The sequence below is a fragment of the Aquarana catesbeiana genome, linkage group LG07 (assembly GCF_042186555.1).
Source record: "Aquarana catesbeiana isolate 2022-GZ linkage group LG07, ASM4218655v1, whole genome shotgun sequence".
Taxonomy (NCBI): Eukaryota; Metazoa; Chordata; class Amphibia; order Anura; family Ranidae; genus Aquarana; species Aquarana catesbeiana.
The window spans coordinates 25,841,853-25,862,399 of record NC_133330.1 but is presented as its reverse complement, the minus strand read 5'-3'; the positions used below and the strand labels follow the sequence as shown (position 1 = coordinate 25,862,399).

Below are 20,547 nucleotides of genomic sequence, written 5' to 3'. Positions count from 1 at the left end.
TTAATCTCAGTATAAATACAGCTGTTCTGTGAAGTCCTCAGAGAACCTTAGTTAACAAACAGCATCATGAAGGAACACACCAGACAGGTCAGGGATAAAGTTGTGGAGAAGTATAAAGCAGGGTTAGGTTATAAAAAATATCCCAAGCTCTGAGCATCTCACGGAGCTCTGTTCAATCTATCATCGGAAAACGGAAAGAGTATGGCACAACTGCAAACCTACCAAGACATGGCCGTCCACCTAAACTGACAGGCCGGGCAAGGAGAGCATTCATCAGAGAAGCAGCCAAGAGGCCCATGGTAACTCTGGAGGAGCTGCAGAGATCCACAGCTCAGGTGGGAGAATCTGTCCACAGGACAACAATTAGTGGTTTTCTCCACAAATCTGACCTTTATGGAAGAGTGGCAAGAAGAAAGACATTGGTGAACGAAAGCCATAAGAAGTCCCGTTTACAGTTTGGGAGGAGCCATGTGGAGGACACAGCAAACATGTGGAAGAAGGTGCTCTGGTCAGATGAGACCAAAATTGAACTCTTTGGCCTAAAAGCAAAATGCTATGTGTGGCAGAAAACTAACACTGCACATCACCCGGAACACACCATCCCTACTGTGAAACATGGTGGTGGCCAGGGTTGCCAACCGCCAGTAAATTTACTTACAGTTTGTAAAAATCAGTGATTGTTTTACAACTGCCAATAAATATCAGGGGCTGATAATTTCATGCTGTGTTGACTTTTTAAGTGTAAATCAAGCAAATTACTTTGTTATGGGTATTGTCAGTGTTTCCATATCATGTTTATACTGTTCAAATATTCACTGTGTTAGTTTTCAATAGGAGTTCTGTAATTTCTCAGGTTGCCAGTAAAAAAAAAAAAGTGCTCCGCCAGTAAATTTTCCATGTTTTGTCAGTAAAAAATGCTGCGGGAGGTTGGCAACCCTGGTGGTGGCAGCATCATGTTGTGGGGATGCTTTTCATCAGCAGGGACAGGGAAGCTGGACAGAGTTGATGGGAAGATGGATGGAGCCAAATACAGGGAAATCTTAGAAGAAAACCCGTTATGCCGCGTACACACGAGCGGAATGTCCGACAGAAAAAGTCAGACCAAGTCTTTTCATCGTTTATTCCGATCGTGTGTAGGCATCATCGGACTTTTTTTTTAGGAAAATTCTGATGGACCTAGAAATGGAACATGTTCTAAATATTTCCGATGGAACCATTTCGGGAAAACCGCTCGTCTGTATGCTTTTCCGATGGACCAAAAACTACGCATGCTCTGAAGCAAGTACAAGACAGAAGCTATTGGCGACTGGCTATTGAACGTCCTTTTTCTAGTCCCGTCATACGTGTTGTACATCACCGCGTTCTGAACGGTCGGACTTTGGTTTGGCCGTGTGTAGGCAAGACCGCTTGAATGGAATTCCATCGCAGTTCCGTTGGAGAAACCTTCGGAGTTTATCCCGACGGCAAAACCGGTCGTGTGTACGCGGCTTTAGAGTCTGCAAAAGACTTGAGACTGGGGCGGAGGTTCACCTTCCAGCAGGACAACGACCTGAAACATACAGCCAGAGCTACAATGGAATGGTAGATCAAAGCATATTCATGTGTTAGAATGGCCCAGTCACAGTCCAGACCTAAATCCAATTGAGAATCTGTGGCAAGACTTGAAAATTGCTCTTCACAGACGCTCTCCATCCAATCTGACAGAGCTTGAGATATTTTGCAGAGATGAATGGGCAAAAATGTCCCTCTCTAGATGTGCAAAGCTGGTAGAGACATCCCCAAAAAGACTTGCAGTTGTAATTGCAGAGAAAGGCGGTTCTACAAAGTATTGACTTCATGGCGACATCAGGGGTCCATTAAATCCCTAAAATCTCCCCCCCCCAGGTAGCTGTCCCTCACGCCAGAATCAGAGGTTCCCTATCACATCAAAGTCTCCCCACATTAAGGGCAAGATCCAGTACCCCTGCAGGGTATCAAGAGGTAAGCCAGTCCTTCACGCACTCATTAGTGGTCACTCTCATTGGGGTTGATGTACTAAAACCGGAGAGTGCAAAATCTGGTGATCCTGTGCATGGTGGCCAATCGGCTTCTAATTTCAGCTTGTTCAATTAAGCTTTGTCAAAGTCTGGAAGCAAGCACAGATCGTTCTTGATTAGCTGCATCCTCAGCTACAGTAGCCAGGGAATGACACCCGTGAACCTGGAAGTGATACACCTTGCTTCCAGGTTCATTAGTCCCAGGACAGTGTTCCCCAATTCCCTCCTGTTCTCCCAGTCCCAGGTCCCAACCTCTGAGAAGGAATGGGAGAGCTCTTGAACCACTGCAAGCATGACCCATGGGGTGGGGGATGGGGGGGGGGGGTTTGTAGCGCACCGCTGAAGTCCTGTAAAAGTGACCGCATGGATCACTTTACCTATAAGCCCTTCACCAGCTCTAAAAATCAATGCCAAGCTAACGGCTTTAACCTCTCGAATGCCAGGCCAGTTTATAATGTTTATTAACGTACCTTGGTAGACAAGCTGTACAGGGTTGGGTAATATACAGGTGTTCTCTTACCACCTTGGTGGTGGGGGGGGGGGGGGGAGAGGCCATCACCAATCCAGAAATATTGGGGGCCCATGTAGACTTGTCCATTATGGTAACATGTGTATGTGTTACTGCAGTGCAGTGCCATTCATTCTGAAGGACAACCCAACACATGCATCGCAGCATTCCGCTATGCACAACAACGCACCATAATGAGCGCTGCATTCCAAATTGTGTGATATGTCTGCTTTACATGATGTTTTGGTGCATTGGTGATCCAGTATTGTCAATGGGCTGCCTTAACGCAATACATGTTAACGAGCATCATACGACGCATTAAAGCTGTATTAAACCCAAAACCCAAAATGTCATATAATGCAGCTTACCAATCATTAGATGTGTGGCGGCTGCATTCGTTTTTTTTTTTCCTTCTGTTTTCACCTGTTGATCTGGCCAGTAACACACCTCCTGTATTAGATCGCCTCCACTCTGGATGAAGGAGCACAGGGGGCACCTTTGAACAGCAGCATTGTCAGTCTGGGGGGGTAGAGGAGGGTTAGAGGGACACCTATCAGCAAAAGTATGCAGGAATAGGACACACCCCTTGCCACGCCCCCTTATAGGAGAATTGTACAAAAAAACAGGATTGATTTAACCCACAAGTGCTTTTTTTATCACTACTATTCCTTTATATTGGCTTTTGGAATTTACAAATGCAGCAATTTAGAATTAGGATGAAAGGTTTAGCACTGGAAAACACTTTTAGAAAGATAAAAAGTGCATTTTATATACAACTATATAGATCAGACCAAAATGAGGGACAAATGAGGAGGAAAGAGGGACAGAGGGACATTGCTCCAAATCAGGGACAGTCCCTTGAAATCAGGGACAGTCCCTTGAAATCAGGGACAGTTGGGACCTATGGATACACTAACAAATTGAAGCCAAACTCCAGCTCACACTTTATAATCAGCTACAACAAACAGTTTCCCTTTTTTGGGATAAAGGTTTTGCATAAATCATAAAGCTGATAATTTTAAAGAGGAACTGCAGTCTGCTGACATAATTTGTAATAAAAACATCTTTGCCATTCTGAAGCTTCCCTCCAACCACTTTGCACATTTTACATATACTGTACTTGTCAAATATGTTGCAGAAATCTCCCTCCACTGAGTCTGGCTGCAGCCATTTTAACTGTGGGCAGCTGAAGCTGCTGCCTGTTCACTTCCTGGATTTACACAGACACACCTCCAGCTCTGCAGCTCTCATTGGCCCTCTTATGACTCATCCCTCCTCCCTTCCTGGCAAACTCTCACCGGAGTAAGAGAGAGAGCTGTGCATGATGTCATAAGCCTAGGCTAATGACCAGACAAGAAACAGGAAGTGGGCTGTATAAGGTATTTACTGGAAGAAAAAAAATGTTTTCCTATCCAAAGTTAAAACAAACACAAGGGATTTCTTGTGAAAAAAAAAAACCAAACAAACACAAAGGCAGAACATTTAATAGATGGAAAAATGAAAAAATGACTGAAAATCCGCTTTAAGCACTCCTGCCAGTGTTTATGTCTCATCCCTGTAAACTGATACATTCTGCTGGAAAGCTTGTTTCTTTGAAAAACAAGAGACTTACTGGCTAGATTACCAGATGAAAATAGCAGAAAGAAAGCCTAAAAAAAGAAAACTAAAACACATCTAAGAATTGGTAAGCTGCAATATAATGTTTGCTTTTGGGTTTAACCGCTTGCCGACCGCTGCACGATGATGTACACGGCAGAATGGCACGGCTGTGCAAATGGGCATACCCGTACGTCCATCCAACATCACAGGCTAGCAGGCGCGTGCACGTCGCCGGCGACGCACACGCACGCCCGTAGCATGACAAGGCATTTCCCTGTTCTGCCTAGTGACATGACAGAGATCTACTGCTCCCAGTGATCGCTGTCATGTTCTAATGAACCCACCCCCCCCCCCCCACAGTTAGAACACGCTGAGGGAACACAATTAACCCCTTGATCGCCCCCTAGTGTTTAACCTCTTCCCTGCCAGTGGCATTTATACAGTAATCAGTGGCTATTTTTAGCTCTGATCACTGTATAAATGTCAATGGTCCCAAAATAGTATGAAAAGTGTCCGATCTGTCCGCCGCAATGTCGCAGTCACGATAAAAATCGCAGATCGCCGCCATTACTAATAAAAAAAAAATAAGTCCCCAAAAAAGTGTAATTTAGTGTCCAGTTTGTCTGCTGCAATATTGCAGTCCCGCTATAAGTCGCTGATCGCCGCCATTACTAGTAAAGAAAATATTAAAAATGCCATAAATCTTTCCCATAGTTTGTAGACGCTATAACTTTTGCGCAAACCAATCAATATACGCTTATTGCGTTTTTTTTTTACCAAAAATATGTAGAATACATATCGGCCTAAACTGAGGAAGAAATAATTTTTTTATATAATTTTTGGGGATATTTATTATAGCACAAAGTAAAAAATACTGTATTTGTTTTTTTTTTTTTTAGATTGTCGGTCTTTTTTTGTTTATGGCGAAAAAAAAAAAACGCAGAGGTGGTCAAATACCACCAAAAGCTCTATTTGTGGGGAATAAAAAGGACGTCAATTCTGTTTGGGTACAGCATCACACGACCGAGCAATTGTCAGGTAAAGTATAAGTGCCGTATCCCAAATAAAGGCCTGGTCAGGAAGGGGAAGGGGGGGGTAAATCTTCTGGAGCTGAAGTGGATATACATTTTCCAGTTGTTTGTTTTTTTTTTTTTTAATTTAAATGTCGCTCTTTTTTTGTTTATAGCGCAAAGAAAAAAAAAAAAAGCAGAGATGATCAAATACCATCAAAAGCTCTATTTGTGGGGAAAAAAGGACTTAAATTTTTATTTTTATTTTTATATAAATGGCGCTTTTTTTTTGTTTATAGTGCAAAAAAAAAAAGCAGAGATGATCAAATACCACCAAAAGCTCTATTTGTGGGGGAAAAAAAGGACTTCAATTTTGTTTGGGTACAACGTTGCACGACTGCGCAATTGTCAGTTAAAGCGACGCAGTGCCGAATCGCAAAAAATGCTCTGGTCATTAAGGGGGTAAATTCTTCCGGGGCTGAAGTGGTTAATACCTCTGTAATGTATATCAAAAATGTAAATGAGTCCTAAACTAGAATAAGAACACTTGCAATTGGCTGATGCCCCATTTCCTTTATTCCTGGAATTTTTATTTTTACTCGCGTTCTGCGATTTTCTGTATTTCCGGTCGGTTTGCAGCTTACACATCGGAGCGAAGAAAAGGAAGCGGGATTTTCAGGACACGCAAAGCAAGTCGAGCAAAAAAAAAATAGATCTGCCCAATGTCCTAAGTCGCTCTTGAGCATGCAAACTGTTCATCGGCTCGGAGTCTGCGGCGGTCGGGTGACCTACATTCCAGGATTCTGTGCTGCTCACTAACAGCCGGGGTTGGCGCGGAGGAGAAGCGACACCAAAGAACCCCCCCGATGGGGAAAGGACCAACGCTCTGGATTCAGATCTACTATTTTTAATGATTTGTATCCATTTTCAATTACACTTTTGTGTTTTTATTATATACCATCAGGGAGATCGTTTTTGCGCTGGATATTTTGTGCAGAGGAGAAGAGGTCGCCCCCCCCTCCCCCGCCAGGGTCAGTCCAAGTCGGAGGCAGTAGTGGCTTTCTGCCCTCGTTGGGGTTAATATCATCTCCGTGTGCCGGGTCTGTGAACCGTGATTCAACATTGATGCCCCTTTTGCCAGGCTGGGTAGATCGCCCCCCCCCTCAATCGGTGGGTGACTAATCATACTTGCCGCCGGCTGGTTTTGCTCACTTGCAGCATTTTCCCCCTCAGTTCCCTGAACATACTCATCTCAGCGCTGGAGAAGCCAGATTGGGAGATGAGTAAAGAACGGGGCTGGCAAATTTTTAATCGGAGAATACGTGGGGAGGGGCGATGGATCTTCTAAATAGCTTTATTTTTTTTTTTTATTAAGGCTTTCCTTTGTGCGTTAAAAGGGACGCACTTTTTTAATGCGTTTTTTTTTTTTTTTACTTTAGGATTTGGAGTGGAGAGAGTTAAATATCCATTGACCAAGGCTTGTTATTCCTCGTTGCCAATGCATCAAAAGGCTTGTAACATGTAGTTCGATGCTTTGTCATTGTCCTCTATGGGCGTCCCAACATACTAAAAGGCAGAACAAAAACCAGACGTGTCCTATCACTTTTTACAGCCCTGCACATTCTTCTTTGCAGGACCTCTCAAGCTCCATCAGGTTGGGTGGGGAACGTCGGTGCACAACCATCTTCAGATCTCTCCAGAGATGTTCAATCGGGTTCAAGTCTGGGCTCTGGCTGGGTCACTCAAGAACATTCCCAGAGCTGTCCCATAGCCACTCCTTTGTTATCTTGGCTGTGTGCTTAGGGTCGTTGTCCTGTTGGAAGATGAACCTTCGCCCCAGTCTGAGGTCCAGAGTGCTCTGGAGCAGGTTTTCATCGGGGATGTCTGTACATTGCTGCATTCATCTCTAACTCGATCCTGACTAGTCTCCCAGTTCCTGCCGCTGAAAAATATCCCCACAGCATGATGCTGCCACCACCATGCTTCACTGTAGGGTTGGTATTGGCCAGGTGATGAGCGGTGCCTGGTTTCCTCCAGACATGAGGCTTGCCATTCAGGCCAAAGAGTTCAATCTTTGTTTCATCAGACCAGAGAATTTTGTTTCTCCTGGTCTGAGAGTCCTTCAGGTGCCTTTTGGCAAACTCCAGGTGGGCTGTCATGTGCCTTTTACTGAGGAGTGACTTCCATCTGGCCACTTTACCCTACAGGCCTGATTGGTGGAGTGCTGCAGAGATGGTTGTTCTTCTGGAAGGTTCTCCTCTCTCCACAGAGAAACGCTGGAGCTCTGTCAGAGTGACCATCAGGTTCTTGGTCACCTCCCTGACTAAGGCCCTTCTCCCCCGATCGCTCAGTTTGGCCGGGCGGCCCGCTCTATGAAAAGCCCCCTTAATCACATCAGAGTTTCCCACCACATCAGAGTACCCCTATACATCAGATGTTCCTCACACCAGAATCAGAGTCCCCTCATCACATCAAAGTCTCCCCATCACATCAGAGGCCCCTCGGCACATCAAAGTCCCCCTATACATCACAGGTTCCCTATCACATCAAAGTCCCCCCATCACATCAGAGCCTCCTGATAACATCAGAGTTCCCTCATCACATCAAAGTTCTCCTGTACATCAGAGTCCCCCATTACTTCAGAGCCCCCTATACATCAGAGGTCCCCCATCACATTAGAGGTCCCCCATCACATCAGAGTCCCCCCTCACATCAGAGCCCCCTATACATCAGAGGTCCCCCATCACATCAGAGTCCCCCCTCACATCAGAGCCCCCTATACATCAGAGGTCCCCCATCACATCAGAGTCCCCCTATACATCAAAGTCCCCCCATCACATCAGAGCCTCCCGATAACATCAGAGTTCCCTCATCACATCAAAGTTCGCCTATACATCAGAGGTCCCCCATCACATCAGAGTCCCCCATCACATCAGAGCCCCCTATACATCAGAGATCCCCCATCACATCAGAGGTCCCCCATCACATCAGAGCCCCCCATCACATCAGAGCCCCCTATACATCAGAGGTCCCCCCATCACATCAGAGGTCCCCCATCACATCAGAGTCCCCCATTACATCAGAGCCCCCTATACATCAGAGGTCCCCCATCACATCAGAGGTCCCCCATCACATCAGAGCCCCCCATCACATCAGAGCCCCCTATACATCAGAGGTCCCCCCATCACATCAGAGGTCCCCCATCACATCAGAGTCCCCCATCACATCAGAGCCCCCTATACATCAGAGGTCCCCCATCACATCAGAGGTCCCCCATCACATCAGAGCCCCCCATCACATCAGAGCCCCCTATACATCAGAGGTCCCCCCATCACATCAGAGGTCCCCCATCACATCAGAGTCGCCCATTACATCAGAGCCCCCTATACATCTGAGGTCCCCCATCACATCAGAGTCCCCCCTCACATCAGAGCCCCCTATACATCAGAGGTCCCCCATCACATCAGAGTCCCCCTATACATCACAGGTCCCCCATCACATCAGAGTCCCCCTATACATCAAAGTCCCCCCATCACATCAGAGCCTCCCGATAACATCAGAGGTCCCCCATCACATCAGAGGTCCCCCCTCACATCAGAGCCCCCTATACATCAGAGGTCCCCACATCACATCAGAGGTCCCCCATCACATCAGAGTCCCCCATTACATCAGAGCCCCCTATACATCTGAGGTCCCCCATCACATCAGAGGTCCCCCATCACATCAGAGTCCCCCATCACATGAGAGTCCCCTATACATCAGAGGTCCCCTATCACATCAAAGTCCCCCCATCACATCAGAGTCCCCCATCACATCAGAGCCCCTATACATTAGAGGTCCCCTATCACATCAAAGTCCCCCCCATCACATCAGAGTCCCCCATCACATCAAAGTTCCCCTATACATCAGCGGTCCCCTCTTACAGAGTAAGAGCCCCCCATCACATTAATACCCCCTGGTCACATCAGAGGCCCCTCATCACATCAGAGTCCCCCTGTACATCAGAGGTTCCCTATCACATCAAAGTCCCCCTGGTCAAATCTGAGCCCCCCCGTCAAATCAGATTCCCTCATCATATCAGAGATCCCCCATGACAGAGTCGGAGCCTCCTCATCACATCAGAGTCCAGTCATCACATCAAAGTTCTGTTCCCCTATACATCAGAGCCCCCCTATCACATGAGAGTCCCCCCTGGATCACAGAGTCCTCTTATCCTTAGTCCTCTGGGGCAAACTGAATCTCATGCTTACGGCATCACAGGAGGAACCCAAAAGACACCCCTGGCACCCTGGTTGAGAAACACTGCTGTAGAGTACAGCGAGGGCCTAATTTGCCCCTTTTGCCAGCTCTGAAACCACCGGCCCATTGCTGGAGACTCAGACTGATACACTTTGTCAGAGAAGCGACAAATATCGTGTACTGTGAGCAAGACCGCACGTCACAATGAAGAAAACGCCGCTGTAATCTTGCCCTGCGTAGGTTGACTTTGGTAGAAATTCATATAGTGTATCTTGTCCATACAAGAAGAACAGCTGAAGAGGGCAGGAGGAGCGGCGGGGCTCGGCACATCTATTGTGAAGGCAGGCCGACCATCTGGCACTAAGGCGCTCAGGATTACTGTCATCCGTCTACACACACCTGACAGATGCCGACAAGGATCACTGAAAAATAACCCTTCGCCTTCTTGGTCTATATATTTACAGATTTGCTAATCAAAAATATTACCACAGAGGTGTCCACCCTCGCTAACACTGCATGCTTGGCAAATACTGTACAGTAGTTCCAATAAATTTGTATCATTTATAACAGTTACATAGTAGGTGAGGTTAAAAAAAGACACAAGTCCAACCTATGTGTGTGATTATATGTCAGTATTACATTGTATATCCCTGTATGTTGCGGTCGTTCAGGTGCTTATCTAATAGTTTCTTGAAACTATCGATGCCCCCCACTGAGACCACCGCCTGTGGAAGGGAATTCCACATCCTTGCCGCTCTTACAGTAAAGAACCCTCTACGTAGTTTAACCACTTGCCGATCGCCACACGCCGATATACGTCGGCACAATTGCAGCGGCGGGCAAATGGCCGTACCTGTATGTCCCCTTTAACTGGTAGGGCTAGTGGGCGCACGTGCGCCCGCCGCGTACAGCATGACCGTGCCCGCGGGTCCCGCGGACTCAATGTCCGCCGGTGTCTCGCCATCGTTTCACGGAGCGACAGAACGGGGTGATGCCTATGTTACATAGTTACATAGTTACATAGTAGGTGAGGTTGAAAAAAGACACAAGTCCATCAAGTCCAACCTATGTGTGATCATATGTCAGTATTACATTGTTACATTCCCTGTTCTGCCTAGTGACATGACAGCGATCTACTGCTCCCTGTCATCGGAAGCAGTGATCGCTGTCATGTGAGTAGTAGCCCCCCCACCCACAGTTAGAATCACTCCCTAGGACACACTTAACCCCTTGATCGCCCCCTAGTGTTTACCCCCTTCCCTGCCAGTGTCATTTATACAGTAATCAGTGCATTTTTATAGCACTGATCGCTGTATATATGTCAATGGTCCCAAAATAGTGTCACAAGTGTCTGAACTGTCCGCCGCAATGTCGCAGTCCCGATAAAAATCACAGATCGCCGCCATTACTAGTAAAAAAAAAAAAAATACTAATAAACATTACATAAATCTATCCCCTATTTTGTAGACACTATAACTTTTGCGCAAACCAATCAATATACGCTTATTGCGATTTTTTTTACCAAAAATATGTAGAAGAATACATATACATAGGTTTCAATGATCCCTGCCCATGAAATACTTACTAGGTCTGTTCCACCTGAAGCATTTTGCAGTTGCTTAAAGTGGTTGTAAAGGCTCAAGGTTTTGCATTCTATGCATGAAGGTAAAGAACCTTCTATGTGCAGCAGCCCCCCCCCCAATACTTACCTGAGCCCCATTGGGATCCAGCGATTTACACGAGAGCCTCGGCTCTCCGGGGGCTCTCCCTCCTTATTGGCTAAGCCATTGACTCCCAGTGCTGTCAATCACAGACAGTGAGCCAATGAGAAGAGAGAGGGGGCGGGGTCAAGCAGCAGCTCTGTCTCTGAATGGACCCGCAGAGAGTGTCCATTCATTCTTGCTTGCTATGGGAGCACTTGACAGGAGGGAGGGGCTAAGAGCATCGGTGGGGGACCTGAGAAGAAGAGGATCGGGGCTGCTCTGTGCAAAACCATTACACAGAGCAGGTAAGAATGACATATTAGTTATTTTTAAAAAAACAAAAAAAACATCCCTTTAACCATTTCCAGACCACCCCATGTATATTTACTGTGGCAGGGAGGCCCAGCTGCGCAAAATCGCGTACCTGCACGTGATTTCGTGCGCGCAGTTTAGGGGGCACGTGCGTGTGGCCGGACCCGCTGATTGGCTCCCACTGTGTTCAATCACAGCAAGAGCCAATCAGTGGGTCCGGCCACCGCGACCTGCCGATCATTCAGAAGAGAACCGAAGTAGCGGTGTACCGAATATAAACAAACCACACTGCTGCTCTGTCAGGAAGTAAAAGAGAAAAATCACGTTTCAGCTTAGCTGAATCATGATCTATTATTTCCTCTAGTGAATCCCCCCCCCCACAGTTAGAACACACCCAGGGAACACATTTAACCCCTTGATCCTCCCCCCAGTGTTACCCCTTCCCTGTCATTTATACATTGATCAGTGCATGTTTTTTAGCACTGATCACTGTATTGGTCCCCAAAAAGTGTCACTTAGGGTCAGATTTGTCTGCCACAATGTCGCAGTCCTGCTAAAAATCGCAGATCGCCGCCATTACTAGCAAAAAAATAAAAATTAAAAAAATAAATGTCCATAAATCTATCCCGTCGTTTGTAGACGCTATAACTTTTGCGCAAACCAATCATATACGCTTATTGTGGGTTTTTTTTTACCAAAAATATGTAGCAGAATACATATTGGCCTAAAGTGATGAATAAATTAGTTTTTTTAATTTTTTTTTTTGGATATTTATTATAGCATAAAGTAAAAAATTTTTGAATTAAAATTTTTAAAAATTGAAGGTCTTTTTTTTGTTATAGCGCAAAAAATTTTAAAAAAAGCAGAGGTGATCAAATACCACCAAAAGAAAGCTCTATTTGTGGGGGAAAAAAAGGACATACATTTTACTTGTACAGCGTCGCGCAATTGTCAGTTAAAGCGACGCAGTGCCGTATTGCAAAAAAAAATGGCCTGGTCAGGAAGTGGGTTAAACCTTTCCGGGGCTGAAGGGGTTAATATCACTTTGAGGCCGATTAAATAGTTAGATAGTCAATCTGGCTAAAAAAGGATACAAGTCCACCCAGTTCAAACAGGGAACCCCCCCCCCCAAAAAAAAAAAAAAAAAAAAGAAAACACGCTCTATCAGAAAACCTCCATATACACTATCCAATACCCACAATTGATCCAGAGGAAGGCGGTTGCGGTTGGTAGGTGGTATAATTAGGTGGTTGAGCCACGTTTTTTCTGCCCCTCAACTGCCCCCCCTAGCTGCAAAGACAGCCATATGGGGGGTTATACACATGCCATGGCCGCAATGATGTGAAAAATGAATCCCCCCCTGTTGGGGTACTGCCTGCTGAACGTGACCTATTCAAGTGAATGGGGCTACGTGGCACCTTCCCAGCAACTGTGTACAATGCACATGGTTTCCATAGCTCCCAACTGTCCCTGATTTCGAGGGACTGTCCCTGATTTGGAGCAATGTCCCTCTGTCCCTCATTCCTCCTCATTTGTCTCTCATTTTGGTCTGATCCATATAGTTGTATATAAAATGCACTTTTTATCTTTCAAAAAGTTTCCCTGTGCTAAACCTTTCATCCTAATTCCAAATTGCTGCATTTGTACATTTTAAAATCCAATATAAAGGAATGGTAGTGTTAAAAAAAAGCCTTTGTGGATTTAATTAACCTTTTTTTGGGGTTCATTTTCCTTTAAGGGGGTGTGGCAGGGGGCGTGTCCTATGCCTACATACATTTGTTAGTAGGTGTTCCTCATTCCCATCTCAAAATGTTGGGAGGTATGGGTTTCAGCGTGGTGGTGTAGGCTTTTAGGGATAAAACAGTTATTGAGGGTGTGACTTCCTCAACGCCTGTCAAACACCTTCTAAAATGCAACCCACCGCTGTGTAAAACGCAGGGCCGGGACAAGCGGTGGGCAGAATGGGCAGATGCCCTGGGCGCAGTGAAGCAAGGGGGGGCAAGCAATGGACGCAGAGTGGTACACCCATTCTAAAGCATGTTTGGGGAGCCTGTGGGGGAGGTGCGCCCAATTTCCGGATCCTTGCCCTGTGCACTGGATGACCCTGTCCCAGTACTGCATAAATGGGCCCTTAAGATAATCCAGAATGTTTTCACTTCAGTTTAAATTTTAAACATTTTACCAATGCAGTAAATGAAACATATTACGTTTTAGCTTGGGATTGTGCGACCTTGGACTTTGTCCTCTGGGATGTATTCTATGAGGTCACTGAACTGCTCAGTAGGTCCTAATTATTTGCACTGAGGAGCTAATTATCCCATACAGTATGGATTTTTCTTCAGGCAAACTAATAAACAGTTTAAATACATATAAGGGGAACTCTTCAGCCAGTTTTATGACCCAGGTAGTGCAACCAAAATCTGCGACAGTTGAGCAGCAGCACATCTTGTTCACAGACAACCCGCTCCCCAACCTGCGGATTGCATAAAGAAGGAGAAGCAGCACACTAATGAGTCATCCTTCTGCTCACTCTCCTCTCTCCTCCTATTAGCACAACCTGATTGGCTCCTAGTACTGCACCACCCTCCCCAATCCACAATGCAGCTGTGCCAGGGGTTTCCAGGAGCCGGAGATCAAGACAAATACAGATACTGACGTATGTTTTTTTATGTTTTGTTATGTTTTGTGTTTTATGTTTTGTAATGCTTATATATGTTTTGTTATGTTTATATATGTGTTTTATGTTTTGTTATGTTTATATATGTGTTTTATGTTTTGTTATGTTTATATATGTGCTTTATGTTTTGTTATGTTTATATATGTGTTTTATGTTTTGTTATGTTTATATATGTGTTTTATGTTTTGTTATGTTTATATATGTGCTTTATGTTTTGTTATGTTTATATATGTGCTTTATGTTTTGTTATGTTTATATATGTGTTTTATGTTTTGTTATGTTTATATATGTGCTTTATGTTTTGTTATGTTTATATATGTGTTTAATGTTTTGTTATGTTTTTTAAAAATATTTTTTCATACATAATTGCAACATTTGGTGTTTTTGTTTTATATCCGTCTGAAGTTCTGTATAAGACAGATTCTTGTCATTTCATACCTGCCATTCAAGATGCAACCCCCCCCCCCCCCCCCCCCTAGAATAATACGGGGCTTTTACTTCTCTCCTCAGTCAGAGAAATGAACATTTTTATGAAAAGACCTTTTGATGCCATAAGCCTTCCTGCCATTTATTCTCCTCCATGGAGAAGGAGCAGAAAGAATACATATAGCATACATGCATTTATTTGCACGTCTTTTCTTATGAAAAAAAAGAAAGAATGAGCAATTGGCGAATAGCCGGGGGCCACGCACACGCTCCTCGGTGCATACTGCACACTTCCTATATCTCTGCGAAGAAACTATTTATGCTTCTGATTCTAAGCCTGGATTAGACCTGACCTAAATTTCTCTGGCACTCAAAAGGCAAGAGACGCACTTGGGTTTGGTGCGTTAGGCGGTTTGCATCTCCGAGTATCGTTTTCAAGAAATGCTCTCGCATGGATAAACAAAAGAGCGAGCACAAAAATACACGTATATTGGCGAGGTATTGTGGGATGACCATATTGGGGGACGATAACTTTTTGAATGCATTTGAATTCATTTTTTTAACAGTTTATATGACTTGTTCGATAGATAGATAGATAGATAGATAGATAGATAGATAGATAGATAGATAGATAGATAGATAGATAGATTGATTTATTTTTTTCTGTATAAATGATTTGTTTAATAAATCTGCATTCACGATACTCAATTTGCAAAGCAAGCTGAACAACACGCGCAAGTTACTGCAGGATGACCGTACTACTGACCTGACTATAATTTTTTAATACAGTTTATCATATGTTGTTTTTAACAGTATATACATATATATATATATATATATATATATATATATATATATATATATATATATATATAAATTTTCTGTATAAATTATATATTTAATAAAGCTGCATTCATGATACTCAATTTGCAAAGCGAACCGAACACACACAAGTTACTGCAGGATGACTGTACTGACCTTACTATAATTTTTTAATACATTTTATTATGTTTTTTTTTTTAACAGTATATATATTTTTTTTTTTATCTGTAGAAATTATATATTTATAAAAGCTGCATTCATGATACTAATAATTACCCAATTTCCCATTGGGATTAATAAAGCATTCTGTATTCTGTATTCTGTATACTCGGTTTGCAAAGCAAGCTAAACACAAAACTTACTGCTGGATGACCCCACTGAGATTGCTATAATTTTTTGAATACATTTGGCATATGTTGTTTTTAACAGTTTATACGACTATTTAAAAAAAAAAAAATCTGGATATAATATATATTTAATAAAGCTGCATTCATGATAGATGCACTTATGATACTCACATAAAGCTGCAATTGCGGCAACCCGCATCGCAGGAAGCACGTCGCCCCCAAAAGTAGATCCTGAATTTTTTTGGGGCGACGTGCTTCCCACGATTGCAGCGCGATTTATGGGGCGACAATCGTGGCAGAGTAATAAGTAGAAACAAAGTATCTTTTCGGTCTTTTATCAAAGGAAAGAATGTAAATGAGGGAAGTTTAACCATTTAAAGACCAAACCTTTTCTGACATTTATTGCTTACAAGTAAAAATCATAATTTTCTACTAGAAAATTACTTGGAGGAGCACCCAAATTGATTCAAAACGCGGAAGTGCCAATGCAGCCTTAGGCTAGGTTTCCACTATTGCGACCCCAAAGTCGCGCGGGTTAGAGTGCGACTTTAAGCGCAGCTTTGTCCCAACTTTACAGTCTCTGGATCAAAATTGCACCAAAACTCACATCAAAGAAGTGCAGGAACCGTTTTAAAGTCGCTGCAACTTTTGCCACGATTTTTGCCGCGACTTGAAGCAATGCCTGTGTAATCTTAAAGTCTATGGACCTTAAGTCGCATCAAAGTCGGGCCAAAGCAGTGCAGGGACTACTGTGAAGTCGCACAGATATGAATGGTGCTCACTGGAAATCATGGGGTACGACTTGACCTGCGACTTCCCAAGTCGCAAAAGTGTGAGGGGGCCCAAGCGTAGAATGCAGACTCCACAGTGACCAATTGGAATCTTTCTTTCCCTTGCTGATAACAAAGTGGATTCCAGTTGCTCATTGGTGTATACTGCACTCAGCCATAGTATCACTTGGCGTCTTTCCCATTCATTGACTAGGCCCGGGTATTCCTGCAGATGTTACAGTAAAAAGGCGCATCCAACTCACTGTGTGTGCTTCAGCTTTTGCTGGGTGGCTGGCTCTTCCTGGCTGGCTTTATAGGGGATTGCTGTTGTTTAGGTCTGGGACACGTCTGCAGCTCCATCACTGGGCCTGAGCAGAACCCATGTTGTGGCTCCTAATTCCCCCTGTGCAGAAAGAAAAAAATAATAGAATACAATGTCAGTTCTGAATAGTGCAGATAGCTGGAGGACAGTTGTCATTGGATGGGTTAGCATGGATTTTAGACATGTGCAATTCGATTCATTCCAAATGTTTTTTTGTTTTTGTTTTTTTTTTTTACGAATTTCAACAAATTCATCAAACCCGTTTAACAAATTTTTCTGAATATTCGAAAATTTAAAAATCTGAAATAATAACTAACTAATGATAACTTAACTATCACTAACTATTAAATGATAGGTATTGGGATTTCCTTTCACGTTTGGCTGTTAGTGAACGTCACGAATACGAATTTATCCGAAGTTACGAACGATCTGAAATAACGAATGGAACGTAATGAATAAATAATAATAAATAACAATAACAATAATAAAAACCCGATTGAACATCGCTGGAGAGATCTGAAAATGGCTGTTCACCCGACGCTCCCCATCCAACCTAAAGAAGCTTGAGAGGTCCTGCAAAAAAGAATGGGAGAAACTGTCCAAAAATAGGTGTGCCAAGCAGTGGCGTCGCTAGGGGGTGGCTTTTGGGGCTATAGCCCCGAATCTTGGGCCCATAGCCCCGAGTCTCTGCAGGGGTCCCCAAGGGGAGGGGAGGCTCTCTGGGGACCCTGATGCAGGAGGGGGGCTCTCTGGGGACCCTGGTTTAACGGGGAGGCTCTCTGGGGATCCTAATGTAAAGGAGGGGGCTCTCTGGGGATATATACACACAGACACGTATATTATATACATGTGTATCCCCGCCCAAGCGTATGACTTTCTTTACTACGTTGCTATGGGATCTAGCCCCAGATCTTTTGTAGACCTAGCAGCGCCCCTGGTGCCAAGCTTGTAGCATCATACTCAAAAAGACTTGAGGCTGTAATTGGTGCCAAAGGGGCTTCACCAAAGTATTGAGCAAAGGCTGTGAATACTTCTGTACATGGGATTTTTTTCATTTTTTATTTTTTAGAAATTTGCCAAGATTTCAAACAAACTTCTTTCACCTTGTCATTGTGGAGGATTATTTTTAGAATTTTGAGGAAAATAATGAATTCAATCCATTTTGGAATAAAGCTGTAACATAACAAAATGTGGAAAAAGTGAAGCGCTGTGAGTATTTTCCGAATGCACTGTGGCTCTTGTACACCCTGATAAGGACAAGTGAATAACCTAACTAGCTTATTATATGCAGCATTGAAGAGGATGAGAGGTGAGAACAGGAGGATGATTTTATAATATTAACTTCAGCCACTTAGCTTTTTAGCAAAGCAGTTAAGAGTAGCCTGGTAAATAAAAAAATAAATAAATGGAAAAAAAAGCAAATCCAATAGTTACAACTTCTGGCTGTAAACTGCAATTATTAAAGTCATATGTAATATTTCAGATTTACCTGACCAAATTCAAACATATACAGTGCTGTGAAAAAGTATTTGCCCCCTTCCTGATTTTTATTTCTTTGCATATTTCTCACACTTAATGATTCAGATCATCAAACAAATTTTAATATTCCACAAAGATAACCCGAGTAAATCCAAGATGCAGTTTTTAAATTATTATTTCATTTATTAAGGGAAAAAAAAGCTGTTCAAACCTGCCTGGCTCTATGTGAAAAAGTAATTGCCCCCCTCCCATGCTGAATCACGAATGATGGACTGCTGATTAACCACAATTTTTTGGAAAGCTGAGTTAAATTTCACTTGCCACACCCAGGCCTGATTACTGCCAGACAGGGTGAATTTGATTTAAATCACTAGTAAAAAGGCTGGATTTAAATCATCATTTTTTTTTTTTTTGCTTTTTAGACAGTTTAAAGAAATTTGATAAACACAACAATCATAATTTTTAAAGAGAAACTATCACCTCTGTCCCACAGCGGCTCCTCCTCTGAGCCGCTGTTGGCTCCTCCTCTGACCCGCTGTTGGCTCCTCCTCTGACCCGCTGTTGGCTCCTCCTCTGACCCCCTGTTGGCTCCTCCTCTGACCCGCTGGTGACTCACCAACAGTCCCATTCACTTTAATGGGACGGCTGGTGATGGGGCAGTGACACAACAAGGTGAGGGACGTGGGGGCAGCAGGTGAGTGGACGCCGCTAACAGGCAGGATAACATATATATACATGATTCTCCATAGGAGAGCCTCTGCCTTGTAGCAGTAAAACTGCTATGGGGTGGTCTTTAAATAAAGACCAAAACTTGGATTTAAAGTGGACCTTCAGTCATTTTTTCATCTTTCCATCTATTATATCTTCTGCCCTTGTTGTTGTTTTACCTTTTGGATAGTAAAACATTTTTTTCTGCCAGTAAATCCCTTACACAGCCCACTTTCTTTTTTTTGTCTGGTCATTAGCCTAGGCTTATGATATGCATAGCTCTCTCTCTCTCACTCTCGTGAGTTTTCCAGGAAGGGGGGGGAATGAGTCATAAGAGGGCCAATGAGAGCTGCAGAGCTGGAGGTGTGCCTCTGTGTGTCTGTGTAAATCCAGGAAGTGAACAGGCAGCAGCTTCAGCTGCCCACAGTTAAAATGGCTGCAGCCAGGCTCAGTGGAGGGAGATTTCTGCAGCATCTTTGGCAAGTACAGAATCCCTGTATATATAAAATATGCAAAATGGCTGGAGGGAAGCTTCAGAATGGCAAAGATGTTTTTATTACAAATTATGTGAGCAGACTGCCATACCTCCCAACATTTTGAGATGGGAATGAGGGACACCTACTAGCAAAAAAAGGTTAATTAAATCCAAAATAGCTTTTTTTTTTTTTAACCACTACTATTCCTTTTAAAATGTACAAATACAGCAATTTAGGAATCAGATGAAAGGTTTAGCGCTGGGAAACACTTTTTGAAAGATAAAAAGTGCATTTTATATACATCTATATAGATCAGACCAAAATGAGGGACAAATGAGGGGGAAAGGGGGACAGAGGGACATTGCTCCAAATCAGGGACAGTCCCTCGAAATCAGGGACGGTTGCAATACATTAATAGCAAAACCGCTCAGTCATAGGGCTCGAGCATAATTTCAAATGAATAAAGTTCCCCACAACAGAGTGGGGGGGGGGGAGCTCAAAGTCAAGGGTCCAGCCAACTGCAAATCGTCCAGCAGAACATCTGCCAACAACTGGTCCAAATAAGATGCAGAACTTTCCAGAACGTCACAAGCTGTTCAATCGACCACTTACATTTTACCTGGTAACAGCTAAGCTCAAAATTTAAAGAGACAGTACACTTGTTTTTGTAAATGGCGGCAGCCGCAGGCCCATGCAAAACGGTCCCAAATTAATTGCGTCCTTTTTGGCCATTCTACTTTTTCAATGTTGTCTTGGTGTGATTATGCATGAAATCTTATCACTATGTAACAATATTTTAAAACTTTCACTCTGATATTGTAGTGTTTGGTAGATGATCCCGTGAGACGGTCCAGTGATGTCACCAGGGCTTTTTTTCAGGGGGGTACTTGGTGGAACTCAGCTCCACCACCTCTGGCTCAGACCCTTTGGTGCCTGCTCACCACAATCACTTGTAAACACAGAAGTCTGGTTTCTGTGTTTACAAGTGACAGCTCTGCACTCTGTATGTAATGCAATCCTGGTATTTAATGCCCCTTTAAGACCCTCCTACTGTTTTCGTGAAATTTGACTGAACACACCCACTATCTGATGTGATTTGGAGGGTGTGTGTGG

The 20,547-nt window shown here is 43.7% G+C and overlaps 1 protein-coding gene across 1 annotated transcript in view; it reads right to left on the bottom strand.

Annotated features, from left to right (window-relative positions):
• Positions 1-20,547, bottom strand: part of LOC141102802 (G-protein coupled receptor 22-like) — a 271,406-nt gene that overhangs the window by 39,601 nt on the left and 211,258 nt on the right. Inside the window, exon 3 of the mRNA XM_073591817.1 lies at positions 16,713-16,852. The gene's annotated coding sequence lies outside the window, so the exon portion shown is untranslated. The remainder of the gene's footprint in view (positions 1-16,712; positions 16,853-20,547) is intronic.